General features: G+C 38.6%; 1 non-coding gene across 1 annotated transcript; it reads right to left on the reverse strand.

Annotated features, from left to right (window-relative positions):
- Positions 1–17,087: 17,087 nt before the first annotated feature.
- Positions 17,088–17,190, reverse strand: LOC118004358. The gene has a single exon (XR_004677551.1). It is a non-coding gene; the product is annotated as a U6 spliceosomal RNA (small nuclear RNA).
- Between the last annotated feature and the right edge of the window lie 1,367 nt (positions 17,191–18,557).

Consider the following 18,557-nt stretch of genomic DNA (forward strand, 5'->3'; position numbering starts at 1 on the left):
AGAGAGCCTAAAAACAACATAGACCAGAAAGGAACACAGACAATATACCAGTAATAGTCACCTTACAGGCAATACAATGGCACTAAGTTTATATCTTTCAATAGTTACCCTCAATGTAAATGGGCTAAATGCCCCAATCAAAAGACACAGGCTATCAGATTGGATTAAAAATAAGACCCATCGATATGCTGTCTGCAAGAGACTCATTTTAGACCACACAAAGGCACCCCAGATTGAAAGTGAGGGGGTGGAAAACCATTTACCATGCTAATGGACATCAAAAGAAAGCTGGGGTGGCAATCCTTATAAAAACAAATTAGATTTTAAACCAAAGACTCTAATAAGAGATGAGGAAGGACACTATATCCTACTTAAAGGGTCTATCCAACAAGAAGATCTAACAATTGCAAATATCTATGCCCCTAACATGGGAGCAGCCAATTATATAAGGTAATTAATAACAAAAGCAAAGAAACACATTGACAACAATACAAAAAAGTGGGGGACTTTAACACCCCCCTCACTGAAATGGACAGATCATCTAAGCAAAAGATCAACAAGGAAATAAAGACTTTAAATGACACACTGGACCAAATGGACTTCACAGACATATTCAGAACATTCCACCCCAAAGCAACAGAATACACATTCTTCTCTAGTGCCCATGGAACATTCTCCAGAATCGATCACATCCTAGGTCACAAATCAGGTCTCAACCAGTACCAAAAGATTGGGATCATTGCCTGCCTATTTTCAGACCACAATGCTTTGAAACTAGAACTCAATCACAAGAGGAAAGTTGGAAAGAACTCAGATACATGGAGGCTAAAGAGCATCCTACTAAAGAATGAATGGGTCAACCAGGAAATTAAAGAAGAATTTAAAAAATACATGGAAACCAATGAAAATGAAAACAAAACTGTTCAAAATCTTTGGGATGCAGCAAAGGCAGTCCTAAGAGAAAAGTATATAGCAATGCAAGCCTTTCTCAAGAAACAAGAAAGGCCTCAAATACACAACCTAACCCTACACCTAAAGGAACTAGAGAAAACAGCAAATAAAGCCTAAACCCAGCAGGAGAAGAGAAATAATAAAGATCAGAGCAGAAACCAATGAAATAGAAACCAAAAGAACATTAGAACAGATCAACAAAACTAGGAACTGGTTCTTTGAAAGAATTAACAAGATTGATAAGCCCCTGGCCATACTTATAAAAAGAAAAGAGAAAGGACCCAAATCAACAAAATCATGAATGAAAGAGGAGAGATCACAACCAACACCAAAGATATACAAACAATTATAAAAACATATTATGAGCAACTCTATGCCAGCCAATTAGATAACCTGGAAGAAATGGATGCATTCCTAGAGATGTATCAACTACCAAAACTGAACCAGGAAGAAATAGAAAACCTGAACAGACCTATAATCACTAAGGAAATTGAAGCAGTCATCAAAAATCTCCCAAAAAACAAAAGCCCAGGGCCAGATGGCTTCCCAGGGGAATTCTACCAAACATTTAAAGAAGAATTAATACCTATTCTTCTGAAACTGTTCCAAAAAATAGAAATGGAAGGAAAACTTCCAAACTCGTTTTATGAGGCCAGAATTACCTTGATCCCTAAACCAGACAAAGACTCCATCAAAAAGGAGAATTACAGACCAATATCCTTGATAAGCATGGAAGCAAAAATCCTCACCAAAACACTAGCCAACAGGATCCAACAGTACATTAAAAGGATTATTCACCATGACCAAGTGGGATTTATCCCTGGGCTGCAAGGTTGGTTCAACATCCGCAAATCAATCAACGTGATACAATACATTAATAAAAGAAAGAACAAGAATCATATGATCCTCTCAAGAGGTGCAGAAAAAGCATTTGACCAAGTACAGCATCCTTTCTTGATCAAAACTCTTCAGAGTATAGGTATAGAGGGTATATACCTCAATATCATAAAAGCCATCTATGAAAAACCCACAGCGAATATCATTCTCAATGGTGAAAAACTGAGAGCTTTCCCCCTAAAGTCAGGAATGGGGCAGGGATGTCCACTATCACCACTGCTATTCAACATAGTATTAGAAGTCCTAGCCACAGCAATTAGACAACAAAAAGAAATAAAAGGCATCCAAATTGGCAAAGAAGAAGTCAAACTCTCACTCTTTGCAGATGATATGATACTTTATGTGGAAAACCCCAAAGACTCCACCCCAAAACTGCTAGAACACATACAGGAATTCAGTCAAGTGGCAGGATAGAAAATGAATGCACAGAAATCAGTGGCATTCCTATACACCAACAACAAGACAGAAGAAAGAGAAATGAAGGAGTCAATCCCATTTACAATTGCACCCAAAACCATAAGATACCTAGGAATAAATCTAACCAAAGAGGCAAAGAATCTGTACTCAGAAAACTATAAAACACTCATGAAAGAAATTGAGGAAGACACAAAGAAATGGAAAAATGTTCCATGCTCATGGATTGGAAGAACAAATATTGTGAAGATGTCAATACTACCAAGAGCAATCTACACATTCAATGCAATCCCCATCAAAATATCATCCACTTTTTTCAAAGAATTAGAACAAATAATCCTAAAATTTGTATGGAACCAGAAAGACCCCGAATAGACAGAGGAATGTTGAATAAGAAAAGCAAAGCTGGCGGCATCACAATTCCGGACTTCCAGCTCTATTACAAAGCTGTCATCATCAAGACAGTATGGTACTGGCACAAAAACAGACACATAGATCAATGGAACAGAATAGAGAGCCCAGAAATGGACCTTCAACTCTATAGTCAACTAATTTTTGACAAAGCAGGAAAAAATGTCCAATGGAAAAAAAGACAGTCTCTTCAACAAATGGTGTGGGAAAATTGGACAGCCACATGCAGAAGAATGAAACTGGACCATTTCCTTACACCACACACAAAAAGAGACTCCAAATGGTTGAAAGACCTCAATGTGAGACAGGAGTCCATCAAAATCCTAAAGGAGAACACAGGCAGCAACGTCTTCGACCTCAGCCAAAGCAACTTCTTCCTAGAAACATTGCGAAAGGCAAGGGAAGCAAGGGCAAAAATGAACTATTGGGACTTCATCAAGATAGAAAGCTTTTGCACAGCAAAAGAAACAGTCAACAAAACCAAAAGACAACTGACAGAATGGGAGAAGATATTTGCAAATGACATATCAGATAAAGGGCTAGTATCCAAAATCTATAAAGAATTTATCAAACTCAACACCCAAAGAACAAAGAATCCAATCAAGAAATGGGCAGAAGACATGAACAGACATTTTTCCAAAGAAGACATCCAAATGGCCAACAGACACATGAAAATGTGCTCAACATCGCTCAGCATCAGGGAAATCCAAATCAAAACCTCAATGTGATACCACCTCATACCAGTCAGAATGGCTAAACTAAGAAGTCAGGAAACGACAGATGTTGGCAGGATTGCGGAGAAAGGGGAACCCTCCTACACTGGTTGGTAGGAATGCAAGCTGGTGCAGCCACTCTGGAAAACAGTTTGGAGGTTCCTCAAAAAGTTGAAAATAGAGCTACCCTATGATCCAGCAATTGCACTACTGGGTATTTACCTCAGTGATACAAATGTAGGGATCTGAAGGGGTACATGCACCCCAATGTTTATAGCAGCAATGTCTACAATAGCCAAACTGTGGAAAGAGCCAAGATGTCCACCGACAGATGAATGGATAAAGAAGGTTTGGTATATATATACAATGGAATATTATGCAGCCATCAAGAGAAATGAGATCTTGCCATTTGCAATGACATGGATAGAACTGTGGGGTGTTACGCTGAGCGAAATAAGTCAATCAGAGAAATACATGTATCATATGACCTCACTGATATGGGGAATTCTTAATCTCAGGAAACAAACTGAGGGTTGCTGGAGTGGGGGTGGGGTGGGAGGGATAGGGTGGCTGGGTGATAGATATTGGGGAGGGTATGTGCTATGGTGAGCGCTGTGAATTGTGCAAGACTGTTGAATCACAGATTTGTACCTCTGAAACAAATAATGCAATATATGTTAAGAAAAAAAAAAAAGAAGATAGCAGGAGGGGAAGAATGAAAGTGGGGGAATGTTCCATTGGACATTTGTCAAAAATTAGTTGACTATAGAGTTGAAGGCGAGACGAACCATGAGAGGTGATGGACTCTGAATAACAAACTGAGGGTTCCAAAGGGGAGGGGGGTGTGAGGATGGGTTAGGCTGGTGATGGGTATTTAAGAGGGTATGTTCTGCATGGAGCACTGCGTGTTATGCACAAACAATGAATCATGGAACACTACATGAAAAACTAATGATGTAATTTATGGTGATTAACATAACAATAAAAAATAAAAAAAAGAAATAAAAAGTGTAATAGGATAAAGGCCAAGTAAATTATGATCTACTCCTAGAACAAATATTTTGAAGACTTTAGAAATGGTGATTTTGCAACGATTTACTGAATGCCTCTTATGTGTAATACTCTGCTTATTACTGTTTAATACCAAAGAAGGCATGGTACTGATTTGTAAGTTACTTTAATCAAGTATTAAATATGTTATCTTGAGGTGAACACTGGAAGCAATGAGAGCAAAAAAAGAGAAAACTAAGCCATTCTTACTTCCTTGATAAAGTAACATCTAAGCTGAAAACCTGGAGAATAAATCAGAATTAAGCAGAAGTGAGAGTTATTCTCTCTTTGACTTCCCTGCCCTGTTCATGCTCTGTCCTTCTCTGGCCTGTTGTTCTGTGTCCCTGTGGATGGATGCCATCAGCAGAATGTAGTACTGGCCCTTACTTGCCCTCTGGATTTTGGTTGAGACTTGCCAATGGGACATGCTGACAGGAAATAAGAGGACTGGTGGAGGGAGAAATGGGGTGTTTCCACCCTGTTCTGTCCCTACTGTGAAATCACATCCCAATCAGTTGTGTCTCTTCGTGACTACAGCACCTGCCTGGTGGCCCTTCCTCTGGGGTTCCAGGTCGTGGTTCTCATCTGGCCCCAGACTACTTTGCCCTAGAAGGGCAAAAATTCCCATCTTGTTAGTTGCTGAGTGTCTTTCTCTTTTACTCTCCATCCTTTTCTTGTTCCTTTAAACCAACCCAACCTTCAGTAAGTGGTTCCTGCTGGCAAGCTTCACCAGGTGAAGAAAGAGTGAGAGATGGGTTGGGAAAGGGGTTAATATTCAGGAACCACGTGTTGTTCAGTATGGATGGGGTAGAGGATGACACTGGGGTAGAGAGAGGTGAGACTTAAGAAGGTAGCCAGACCTAAAGGGCTTTATGTGTTGTACTCGGGAGTTTCTACACAAAAATGTAGAAAATGCACATAACATATTAAGTAACCAAAAAAAAAAAAAAAGGGATTTAAAATATGTACATTATAAATTTAACTGTCTTGTACCTAGGAAAAAGAATATAATTAAATCTATAAAATGACAAATATATCAAAATGTGGCTATCTTATAGGTTTTATAACATAGGGAATTTTTTCTCTTCTCTATTAGGCAAACTTTCTGAAATGGGTTGACTGTATGAATTTTAAAATACACTTTTTTTTGTAAGTATGACTTTTTATTGACCAGAATCCTGTGATCTTGCTAAACTCAGCATTAGTTTAATAGCAGTTTGGCATCCTCCTTAGGATTTTCTGCATTGACAGTTACTTTATCTTTATTTTTTTTTATTATGTTATGTTAATCACCATACATTACATCATTAGTTTTTGATGTAGTATTCCATGATTCATTGTTTGCGTATAACACCCAGTGCTCCATTCAGTACCTGCCCTCTTTAATACCCATCACCAGGCTAACCCATCCCCCCACCCCCTCCCCTCTAGAACCCTCAGTTTGTTTCTCAGAGTCCATAGTCTCTCATGATTCATCTTCACCTCCAATTTCCCCTCCTTCATTCTTCCCTTCCTGCTATCTTCTTTTAATACACTTTTTAAGAGCAAATATCCTGAATAGCTCAACATTTGGAATTCCCTTGGGAACACTTAATGGAATTCATGTTCCTGAGTCTTTTTCAGCCTTCCTCACAACACTGGCAGTTCTTGCAAATGGACAGCCCTGCAACTGTCCACACCAGACCACCTAATGGGTTATGGATGGGGAAAGTTTCACAGGGGAGCACAGGGAGAGAGAATTTTTCCATACAAAGACTGCCTCTGACTTTCCCAACAAATGTTTCCTGAAAACACGATGCTTCATTAACAATCCCAAAGTGAGGGTGTGTCAGAGAATAGCCCATTTCTTGAGAAGCTGCTCCCCCTTGCTGACACAATTTTTGAGAAAGTTCTTCGAAGAAGAGACAGCAGTCCATAACACAGGAATGGAACATGGTCTGACAGGTGATGTGTTATGAGATTGGGGGAAGGGGAGTGAGTAGTGGGGGTGGGTAGTGCTCATCCTAGTGCAGTACAGGAAGATAAGGTCTCAACCAAAGGACACTGCCTGTCACCATGGCATTTGCAACAGTAATAACAATGACCGTAAGAACAAGAGTTCCATATATTGAATGTCTATGACCATTAATTGCCTGGTTCAAAAAATTACATTGCTTTTGGTTTTGAAACAAACCCAAGTATCTTACGATCAATGTGCATATTGAATTCTGCCTGAAAACTCTGAAAAATTTGTTCTGACAACTTTGAGAATGACTTGTCACATCTAAGAATCAAGGGACTGTAGTGTGCCAAAACTGGGCTTAGCCCCTAACATATGAGTCTTCTTGCTATTATAGTACATAATGATATATTAGTATTTTACAGGTGAGAAAACTGAGGCCTGGTGAGAATAAAGTGTTCACTGAAGGTGACATGGTTAGAAGTAGGAGAACCGAGATCCCAACCTTGGTTCATTTAACTCTGATATCTGTGCTTTAGTCACTTTTAGCCATTGACTATAGAGGGATAGGGAGCTTTGAGCAAAACTTTTAATTGTTTGTTAACTTGTTCTGTTTTACCAAGCATCTTTTTATTAACTACTTTGTAGAGTTGCTCACAAAGAGAGGTGAGTTTGTGATCTGATCTATGCTGATTTGAATTTCTGGTACTGGTATCTGTCATTGTGGATTAATGCATTTGTATTCTGATCTTATACATCAATCTTCATGTGTTTGGTTAATGTGAATCTGTCCCTGAGGGGGGGCCACCTTCACAGTGAACTCAGGTAGGTACCTCTTGGAGCCTCCCTCCTCCTGCCCCTTTTGGCATCTTTTTTGAGTTCTGCATTTCAGATGGTATCATGACTGGGACTTAGCCTCGCTAAGGGAAGAGCACATCCATGAGTAAGGATGGATGCATGAATCAAGCTATTTCTTAAGCAGGTTCTGAAATATTGGCATAGATAGAATTTTCTAACTTTTAGGAAAAAAAAATCTGATAAAGATAAAAGTCTGGAGAGCAGCTCCAAGAGTTGTGGATATCTGTAAAAGGCAGAGACCAAGAACTCAAAGAGCTTCAAATTTTAGGGCCTTAGATCCTGGACCCAGGCAGTAGTGGCCTGGCTTTATGGTACAGCAGAAAGGGCAAAGCCTATGATTACTATAGCAGGTGGCTGGGAGCTAACCCTACCATCTGTCTTCCTGATTCTTCTGTCCTTCTGTCTAGGCTCTGCCTGTAGCTAAATCTAGCTGGGGGACAGAAGCAGTCACTAACAGCCAACAAGCCATATGCAAAAAGGGCAATGTACACTGATGATGTGCAACAGGGAACCCCTTGACAATATTACTATGGCAAGCAGATATTGCAGGAAGAGTTTACTGCGGCAATCCTACACCGTAGAAAGGAGTTATATCTCATAGGGGAGAATACCATACCAAGAGTTCAGAGAGCCAGCATGACTCAGAGAGGCTCATGAGTCAGGCTTATTGGTGTTCAACTCTCAGCTATACCACTAACTCTCTGTGTGGTCTTGGACATGTTTCTCTACCTATCTGTCTTAATTTCATCATCTGTCAAAGTAGATTAAAGGAAACTTAACTTTTAGGCTTAATTCGATTGCTAGATGACTAAAAAAGCATAAGCATCTGTGTTAGACATATGTAAGTTAACAAATGTTACATCCTTTCTAAATTCTTTTCCTCAACCCATTTCATTTCTTACGTGAGAAAATCAACACACAAAGAAGAGAATGTTCTTTTTTTCTAAAGTCATACAGTTGTGTTTTGGGCCAGAAAGCACCTTGTTGAAGTATGAAAAGAAAGGAGTCTTAGAATTGATGAAATTGTAGATGTGACAGTAACTCTGTTGTGATTATTCTAAGGAATGATTACACGCTTGCACATGTGTGCACGCACACACACATGTGTGTGTCTGTGTGTGTGGGTGTGCATGTATGTGCAACCTTCCTGCGTGGCTTTGGTTGGGTCACTTAACAGGATGATGAGATCTGTGGTTCCTAATGTCCCCTTTACTTTTGCATTTATGATTCCTCTTAGGATAATACATGTGTCTTTGTTTATTCACATTGATTTAATTCTGTCAGTTTTCAAACTCAAATTAAGGCATCCTTGATTATGGTTCAAATGTCCCACAACAGTTTAATGGCTTGTTTTCTGAAGAGTTAGGAGAAGTCAAAGATTGTACCAAATTCCTCTATATCATCTGCAGTTTCTGTTCTAATCACCTGGTATTGCTCATTACCTTCTTTAGCATTGAAATGTATTACTATGCCAACACTTAACTGCTCTGAGATTTAGTCCTGGACAAAGAAGGCAAAGGAATCCCAGAAGAAGCCATTTTTCCATGCTTGGATTCTAATAATGAGGATTGTAATTAGCTTGCAACCTTTTGTTTTTATGCCACAGTAAGAGATTTCATGGGGGATTAATTCATTAAAGACCACAAAAGGGCCATATCTACTTTTCTTATCCATAACTAATTAGGGAAGGACAAAAGGGCTTTTTTTTGGGGGGGGTGGAGTGTGTTGAGGAAGAGCAAGGAACCAGCAGGTCTGCATAAGAACGAGCAAGTCTGCCCATCCTTTTAACACACCAGTGCTTCCTTATGATGCTATCTGCTTTCCAATTCCCTTGCCCAGGTGGGTTAGCAGGACTAAGAGCAGTGTGTGAGAGTAAGATTAGAGTTTGGAAGGAAGTCATATTTAGAAGGGGTAATCTCAGTATCTTTCAACCAAGCACATGTGACAAAATCTGAAAGAGTTCTTCTGAGAGCTAGGGCCCTGGGCAGGAAGGAGACTAAGGAAGAACTATAATGGTACAGAAACATGTATCCATCCATTCATTCATCCAGCAACAATTTACTGTGTACGATCCCAGTGCTATATACTGTGCTAGGTGCAAAGGAAGGGTTAAATTCTCCATGTCTCCTGCTAGATATCTTTTCTGTCAGGCTACAATAACACACACTATAAAAGGAAAAAAGACTTTCTTCTTCCCCAAATGAATGACTATATCCTTCCTTTCTCCTTTCCTTTACTTGTCAGTTTGATCAATATTTGAACACATGATATGTGCAGGCACTGTGGTCAGTGTGGCTTTCAGGGGAACCTGTACTTTAATAAACTTATACATTTTCATTCCCATGCTGTGCTACAAGATGTTATAGTAGGCGCTCAACAAATCTTTGTCAATATTGCCAGTAACAAGCACGATGATTTACTTATTAGACTTTTTAAAAAATATGTTGCACATTAAAAAAAGTTTGATGTAAATTCCAATTAACTATTAATTACTTATTTTAATATAATGGCACTAATTTCAGCAGAAGATTAGTCTAAGAAAATGTCAAGTGATTTGTTAGTGCATAATATTTTTTTCATAAATAAGTTGATTACTAATTTTTTTTAGGAAAAAAGAAAAATAGCTGAGTGTTTTTAATAATTCCTGATACAAGATTGACAAGGAAATTAGATACTAATTTAGATGCTTAACAAAAAACATGTTTTTCACAAAGTGCGATTTTGCTTCATATTGCATCTGAAAGCTGCTTTAGGAAGGACCTGGGAGACTGAGTTTATGGAAGGAACACAAGAGGTAATATTCAAAAGCATAAGTTCAAAGGTGTGATTTCAACTGTTACTTCTGCATTAAGCACTCTAAATGGCCCCTTCTTCATTTAAAAACAAGGTTTAAGTCCCCGATCCACTGTTTGGGTTTGTTAGAAGAACCAAGAGGAGATATATGCACAAAATATGAGACCTATATTATGATTAGAATTTTTATTACTGGGTTTCTATAACAATACAAACTAGAAAAGGGAGAAAGCTTTTGCTGTTACACATTTCCTGTTCTGATTTAGGACCACAATTAAAAAAAAAAAAAATCCACACCTGGCCAGGATGTGAGGCCACTGTCTGAAATCCCTGTGTTACAGATCTTGAAGGTGGTTCTGTCTTTGAGATTCTGTCTACTGAATTTTATTTATTTATTTTTTATTTAGTTTTTTAAAGATTTTATTTATTTGACAGAGAGAGAGACAGTGAGAGAGGGAGCACAAGCAGGGGGAGTGGGAAAGGGAGAAGCAGGCTCCTGGCTGAGCAGGGAGCCCGATGTGGGACTCGATCCTAGGACCCTGGGATCATGCTCTGAGCCAAAGGCAGATGCTTAATGACTGAGCCACCCAGGCACCCCCATCTACTGAATTTTAGATAATCTTGGTTGGTTATACTATGTGATATAGAGAGAAGAGACTTGACCCACCTGCCACTGAACTCCAGCTCTTCCACATCTTAGCTCTGGGGCCATGGAAAGCTGGCCTACCTTTCCTGAGCACAGAATCCTCATCAGGGAAAACAACTACTTGAAATGGTGTCTGGAACATATGAGGTACACACAAAATTATATTTCCAAGTCATCCATGAGATTGAGGGGAGAAAATTACAAGATACTTTACTCTCAGCTTCTTCAGGAGGGAACTGCTTTGTTAGGGGCAATGAACCTTCAAAAGGATGGAACAGAGTGAGCAGAGGTGACAGAGCTGAGCTATGACCGTGTTACCTGGGCTTGGCTTCTTAATCTCTCTGAAACAGGTGAACACAGATAATTAAAGTCACTGCATGCTCACTGAATTTGGAGCATGATGCTAGAGACATTTCTGGTAGCTTCCTCAGTGTCAATTTTTATCTTCTTCTTTGCTAATAAACCCCTAATTAAGTTCAGGATGGACATATGCCCAGCTTAAACAACCAAGTTTCCTAGCCTTCTCTGCAGTTTGTGACACAATTCTTAATGATGAGATATAAATGAAAAATCACTCCTTGGAGCTTTGGAGAAAATTTTTCAAATGCAGAAAGGCTCAGTTGGCATTTACCATCTGCTCTTTGATATTCTCTTTCTTCTTGTCTGGAACACAGAGGCAATGATGGAGACTGAGCAGCCATATCACAACTCTAAAGAATCCTGGAGCCAATGTACTGGCCCCAGAATGCTTGCTGCAGGAGAAAATTAAAACTGCCACTTGGCTAAACCACTGTAATTGAACGTCTATTATGTAAAACTAAATGTGCATCATGAGTGTTATGAGGACTCTGTGAAACAATGAAGTTCTTCTACAGCGTCTGACATATAGTGTCAGACCCTCACTAAATGTTTTTTTCCTCTTCCATTTTCTTGCCAGGATAGAGAACACACACAAGGGCTCAAGACAGAAGCTCTGTTCAGGAGTAAGAGTTCTCTGCAACTATCTTGATTATAAATAGAGTAGTAACCAATGAAGGAGGAGTAACCAGGCGCTGGGAAACAGACGCCTCTACAGGAAACGGTTGGGGCAGTGGTACATACTGTGAACTCCGTCTTACAAATGAGGAAACTGAAACTTGGCGAAGGTAAACAACTTCCCCAGGTTGGTGTGGCCTAGAAGTCCTCATCATTGGAGATTTAACCCTAGGGGACTATCTGATTCTGATGTTTTTATGTCTTTTTCATTGTGCCCTTCAGCAGGGGCACCAGGCAATGTCCCAGAAGAAACGTGTTTTATTTATTTAAAGATTTATTTATTTATTTATTTGAGAGAGAGAGAGATTGAGAGAGCTAGAACAAGTGGGGGCAGGGGCAGAGGGAGAGAATCGCAAGCAGATTCCCTGTTGAGCAAGGAGCCTGATGCGGGGCTCTATCTCAGGACCCATGAGATCATGACCTGAGCCGAAATCAAGAGTCAGGTGCTTGACCGACTGAGCCACCTAGAAACCCCTGGAAGAAACATTTTATAATTTGATTTGCACTGTATATTTTAGGTTTCTGTAGGACTTTCATTTTACAAGAAATATAGGGGGGAAAGATAGGAAACCTGTGTATTTTTCCCATTAGGTCTCTTCTGAGAGCTTGCAGGCACAGAGAGAAAAATGCTAGTTTCCAAAGGCTGAAGGCACAAACGAGTTAGATGCAGACGGTTTTTGCCAGGCCATGGGTCCTCATTGTTGTGCAAGTGGCCAAGGACCTGAAGATAATGTTCAAGTGATTCCCTGCAAAGTGTACTGCAGCATCTTGAGATGGATCACTGAGGCCTTTGGGCTCAAAATCAGAGCTCTTTTTTCAGCAGCTATTTGATTAAACTTCGGTAAGTTGCTTTATTTTGCTCAAGTGTAAAGTGGATATGATGACCTAATTCATAAAGTTACTATAAAGAGCAAACAAATGAATCTGATGAAAATGCTCAGTCCAGTGGCTAGCATATAGTAGGTACTCAGTAAACCTTGGCATTAGTATTATTTTTAGCTTTCACTTTTCTAGTCGACCATAAGTAGAAATGGGTTTACTATCAGAAAAATATAACCATGTAATCAATATGCAGAAGAAAATCACAATTATGTGTCCACATATTTATGGAAAAAGAAAGCTGTTGAAAACTAAGCATCTCAGCTGTTTCTGAGTTTTCTCATTAACATTTGTTTGCTCTTTTTGATTCCTTTTGTGTTCTGCTCGCAGGGAAGTGGTAGCAGGTGCCAAAGTTTAAGGGAAAATATGGGAGAAAAATTTAAACAGGATTATAAGTAACTATTCATTAACTCTTTTTCTCCCTGCAAATTCTGTGGGGGTGTGAATGAGAAGAATGTAACTCAGGGAACCAATCATCTTACGCAGATGAGTCCCCTGTTGGGCCTCTAGAAGGCTAGGCTGAGGCTGGCCAGCACAGGCAGATGAAGAGCTTCCCAAGGGGACCTATCATGTTCTAGTTTTTTAACAAACTGGGCTAGGCAAAGAGTAACTACTGGTCCCAGTTTGCCTGAGACTGTTTTTAGCACTGAAAGTGCCACATCCAGGAAACCCCTCAGCCCTGAAAAACCAAAATGTTTGGTCACTCTAGGGATAATTAGATTCAGCAGCAGGTAAAATACCAGACCTAACTATGCAAATCTGCAAGAAGTCAGCTGACATCCCCCAGCCTCCACCTTGTGCCTCTGTTCAAATGTTAAAGGAACCAGCGCCAATCACTCAAACCTACTACGTGGTCAGTCAGAGAAAAATGACAAAAGGGCAGTGATTGTTTCTCTTCTGCTGACTCTTACTTCCTGTCCATTATTTATTTGTTTATATGCAGAATGTATTTATGGGTATATTTTTCTGTCTGCAAGCTGAATGGCTGACGCAAGCTGGTAGCAATGGAAGCAGCAAGGCAGGACAACCCTGAACAAAGTCTTAATTGCTGTGATTACCCAGTGTGGCAAGTGCAAAGAATGTATAATACATTCAAAGTGACTGTCTACATGGATCCAGTAAGTGAGATAACAGATAAAAAAAAAAAAAACAACAACAACAAACTTGTTTGTTCTAGAAAATACAATCGGATATATTGGAGAGAGCCTAGAAAAAGAGGAAGATTTTTTGTAGCCACTTTTTTGAGCACTTCCGAAGTGCCATGTGTTTATGTATATTTTCATTAAATGTTCCAACAATTTGTAAGATAGTATAGACATGAAAAACACTGAGGTAATTACAAGTTTGTGGAAGGAGAATGTGGTTTTCTGTTTAAGCTATTCTAAAAACTAGGCAAATCACCTCGGATATGCCTTTTAGCCACAGTACACTTCTTTATGTTTACCTGTAAAATAGGTCCATCTTATCTCCCAGGGTAAGTTTTAGGATTAGTAAGGAGAATAAACCTGAAATTACTTTGTAAAATTCTATCCAGATATAATCATGTCTCCACTACACACACACACATACACACACACTCACAGGAACACACAGAGACATAACTTGTACCCTTGGGGAATTTATTTCATCTTTCCGACAAGAGCTACCAAGAAATGATTTGTGAATGGCAACCATGACTTTAGCCTTTGTCTGAGTTCTGTCACTCCCTCTTCAAACCACACCAAAGAAACACGAAATGTCGATACAAAGTGCTTCCTTCCAGATGCAGCTCCCCTCGTGTCCTTCTTGATTAGAATTCTCCATCCTGGTTCTAAGCTGCGGTTTCATACCTATACATCCTGATTTCTGACCATTTGCCTTTCTATTGGAAATATGGACACAACTAAAACACTTTTGCTTAGAATACTGATTAAAATCCAAGTATCCATAAATAGGATAACAAAGAGAAATGGTTACAGTTATAATATGTATCTTGATATCGTGTGGGGTTCTATTCATCATCTTTTCAACTTTGCACATTTTGTAATGATTCTCCTTTTTACAATGGGTAAACAGCTTGTTTTAACATTTCATAATGCCTCATTTCTGTCATGTATGGTGAGGTTTTGTATATCAGAGCAAACCCAAGGCTGGTAACTTCTAGGCAATCTGGCATTTGAAGAAAGACTTCGATTCTTGATTTTAAAAGTTTTTCATTTAAAGCAAACTGAAATTCTATTTGATATAGAACTATACCAGCAAGTATGATATGGATGTCTATTCAAAAGAAAAAGAATCTGCAAAATCCTAACTTACTTATACCAAATACAAAAGTATTAGTTCTTAAAATCTACTCACTTGTTTCTTTTTTTTTTATTATGTAAAATCTACTCACTTTCAAAAAGACCATCTGTAGTTCCCAGCAACCCTTTAGCAATAGAAGTAGTATTTTTGCCAATGGCAAAACAAACCCAAATATCAAAGGTTTGCTGATGTTGAAAACTAAGATCCCAAGAGGTCTGAGGAACTTTGAGTTAGACACACATATTCCCTTATTTTTTTAAGGCTTGAGGTATACATCAAAAAATCACAAGGCTATCTTATTCCAGTAGCTTTCTAATGTCTTTAGTGCATTTATTAGAAGATATAAGTGAAAGCCAAACTGCTCTGAAGGAAAACATTGGAAGACAACCACTGTTTCTTCACAGGTGTTTACCAAATCAGAGACGGCTTAGAATAGCACAGGAATACACATATGTTAACCACAGATTTCCCCTATGTATAGATTGGGCTGTTCCCTTGGATTTGGTCCCACTGAACTCCACACGAACACCCTCCATTGCCACCCCCCCCCCCCCCCCCCCCCCCCCCCCCCCCCCAAGCCCCCCCCATTTAGGATCTTGTATCAGAGAATTACAGACTCTTGTTATTGAAAGGGACCTTAGAAGTCATCAGGTTCAATTTCCTTTTCTGAACTTCAATTCCTTCCACAGCCTATGGGTCAACATGGTCAAGTGACTGGTAACTAAGGGCCTTCCATGATTAAGAATTCATCACCTTGAGGGCAGCCTAGTTCTTTGGATGGTTAGCACATCATGCTGAATTGTCATTTGTTCCGTTCTAGATTCCTTTTTTAATCACTTTCCTTTTTTCTATCCTTTCTTTTCCTTTCCTTCCTTCCTTCCTTCTTTCCTTCCCCAAAATAATAATTAAGCACCCACCATGTGTCAAGTACTATGTGCTAAAATCTGGGAAGACATATCTAGGGTTAGAAGTTAGGGTAGGGTTTCTGCTATCAAGTATCTAAACCTCTGTGAAGATAACAGGAATACAATACTGTGATGTGTATGTGTTGGCACAGAGAAGAAATGAGATGCAATGGGAAAATGGAAACAGGACCCTTAATACATTCCTACATTAAATTATGACTCCAAAACAAGAACTTGATTAATAAATAGGGGTTATCCAAACAATGATGTGTGGAAATACAGTGAACATTTCTTACTTGGGGTATTGCCAGAACCCATTCCTTCTTCTAATATGAAACATTTTCCTTTAGAAAATGGTCTCTCCTCTTGCCATTTGCAACGACGTGGATAGAACTGGAGGGTGTTATGCTAAGCGAAATAAGTCAATCAGAGAAATACATTTATCATATGACCTCACTGATATGAGGAATTCTTAATCTCAGGAAACAAACTGAGGGTTGCTGGAGTGGGGGTGGGGTGGGAGGGATGGGGTGACTGGGTGATAGACACTGGGGTGGGTATGTGCTATGGTGAGTGCTGTGAATTGTGCAAGACTGTTGAATCACAGATCTGTACCTCTGAATCAAATAAAACATTATATGTTAAAAAAAAAAAGAAGAAGATAGCAGAAGGGGAAGAATGAAGGGGGGGAAATCGAAGGGGGAGATGAACCATGAGAGACGATGGACTCTGAAAAACAAACTGAGGGTTCTAGAGGGGAGGGGGTGGGAAGATGGGTTAGCCTGGTGATGGGTATTAAAGAGGGCACGCTCTGCATGGAGCACTGGGTGTTATGCACAAACAATGAATCATGGAACACTACATCAAAAACTAATGATGTACTGTATGGGGACTAACATAACAATAAAAAAAAAATTAAAAAAAAAAAGAAAAGAAAATGGTCTCTCCACCTTTGTGATCAGTCTCAGTGGTACGATAAGTCCAGGTGTCCTGACCCCATCAATGGATGGTAGAGAATATAAGCAAGACCAACTGCAATCTTTCTCTAGGGATTTTGAATCTTAAGTAGAGTAACAAAGTGATGAAGAAATCATTTGGAGTAGATATTTTTAACTAAAAACATTTAATAAAATATAATTCACATATTTGGATAAGTTTATTTTATACAATGTGTTGATCTATTTATATATTGAAATATAATTACCACTGTAGTGTTACCTAATATATCTATCCTATCATATAATTAGCATCTCTTTTTTGTGGTGAGAACATTTAAGATCTAGTCTCTTAGCAACTTTGAATATATAATATAGAGAAATACGGAACACTTCACAAACCTGCATGCCACCCTTGCCTAGGGGCCATGTTAATCTTCTCTTCATTGTTCTAATTTTAGTAATATGGAAGTGAGCACTGGAGTAGATTTTTTATGTGACAACTGAATAAGATGGCCCATGGTTTCCTGCTGCTCAGACTTGCAGCACTGCTCTGGTTCCTCTATGTCTGTGCTGTGAGCTACCTTTAGATTAAGAAAATTTTAATTTTCTTAATCTAGCAAGAGGCAGCATCAGTTGTTAATCAAATAAGTCTAACTGAAACAAGAAGGTTGTGCCAAATAGAAGGTATAGTATATGCAAATACCTGGAAGCATGAAAGAACCCGAAAGCTTAACTCAAGATAAGGTTTAAGGAAAGAGGCAAGGATGGAGGGATGGGATTCACTGGGAAACAAGATCTTATGTAAACTCAACAGCTTGCAAGTCAAGACATAAGAGAATTTTATTCGTGACTCTCATCCTTATCTTGATGTTCATAGAAGAGAACACTAATGTCCAAAGATCATAAACTACTCTTTCAAATATGTATGCATTTACGGGTTCTGGAGTTGAGCCTAAAATTTGAGTAATAGAAGATTAGACCCATGCTACCATGATAGCTTATCTCCCTTTTGGTGAAAATAAAAATCAATCTCTCTCTCTCTATATATATACGTATAGTGTCAACACACAATTAATGCTCAGTAAGAATAGTTCAATGTCAGAAAAATTTAGTAATACAGTTCTTACATCTCAATAGATCTAGAAAAAATTGATAATATTAAACAATTCTATCTGTTTAAATAGAAAATATTTCTAGAAATGCTGAGTAGGGAATTTTCTTTACTTACTAGTGGCTTCCTACTCATAAAAAACAGAAAATATCACACTTAAATATGAAAGCGTAGGCCATTCTCTTTAAGGTTAGAGACATGATACATTTCCATCTATCACTAATGTAGTTCACTGTGCACTGAACAGTGTACATTGGATTAATAAAAGCAAAAGAAATAAGAAATTTAAAGATTGGAAAGGAAGAATCAAAAGTATAATTATATGATAGCATAACGTATGTACGTTATAAAAAAGAATCAGCAGAAAAAAAAAAGAATCAGCAGACAATTATTGGAACTAATTAGAGAATGTAAACAAAATTTCTGGCTCTGCATTCAATATATGCAATCAAGAGTATCCCTCTATACTAATAGCCAACCATGAAATGCAAAAGAAAATGAGACCGCTTATAACATTACCAAAAATATTCTAAAGCATCTAGAAATTAAACTAATAAAGAAGAGACAATCACTTTAAGAAGATTAAAAAAAATAAAGTTCTAATAAAAGAATTAAAAGAAGACCTAAACATATAAATACTCTCACTATATGAATGGCTATAACTATTTAACCTTGTGAAGTGGTCACATCACCCTTCCCCAATTTAATCTATTAATTAGATGTCATTTTGTTCA

The sequence above is a fragment of the Mirounga leonina genome, unplaced genomic scaffold (genome assembly GCF_011800145.1).
Source record: "Mirounga leonina isolate KUSES-001 unplaced genomic scaffold, KU_Mleo_1.0 Mir_92, whole genome shotgun sequence".
Classification (NCBI taxonomy): Eukaryota; Metazoa; Chordata; class Mammalia; order Carnivora; family Phocidae; genus Mirounga; species Mirounga leonina.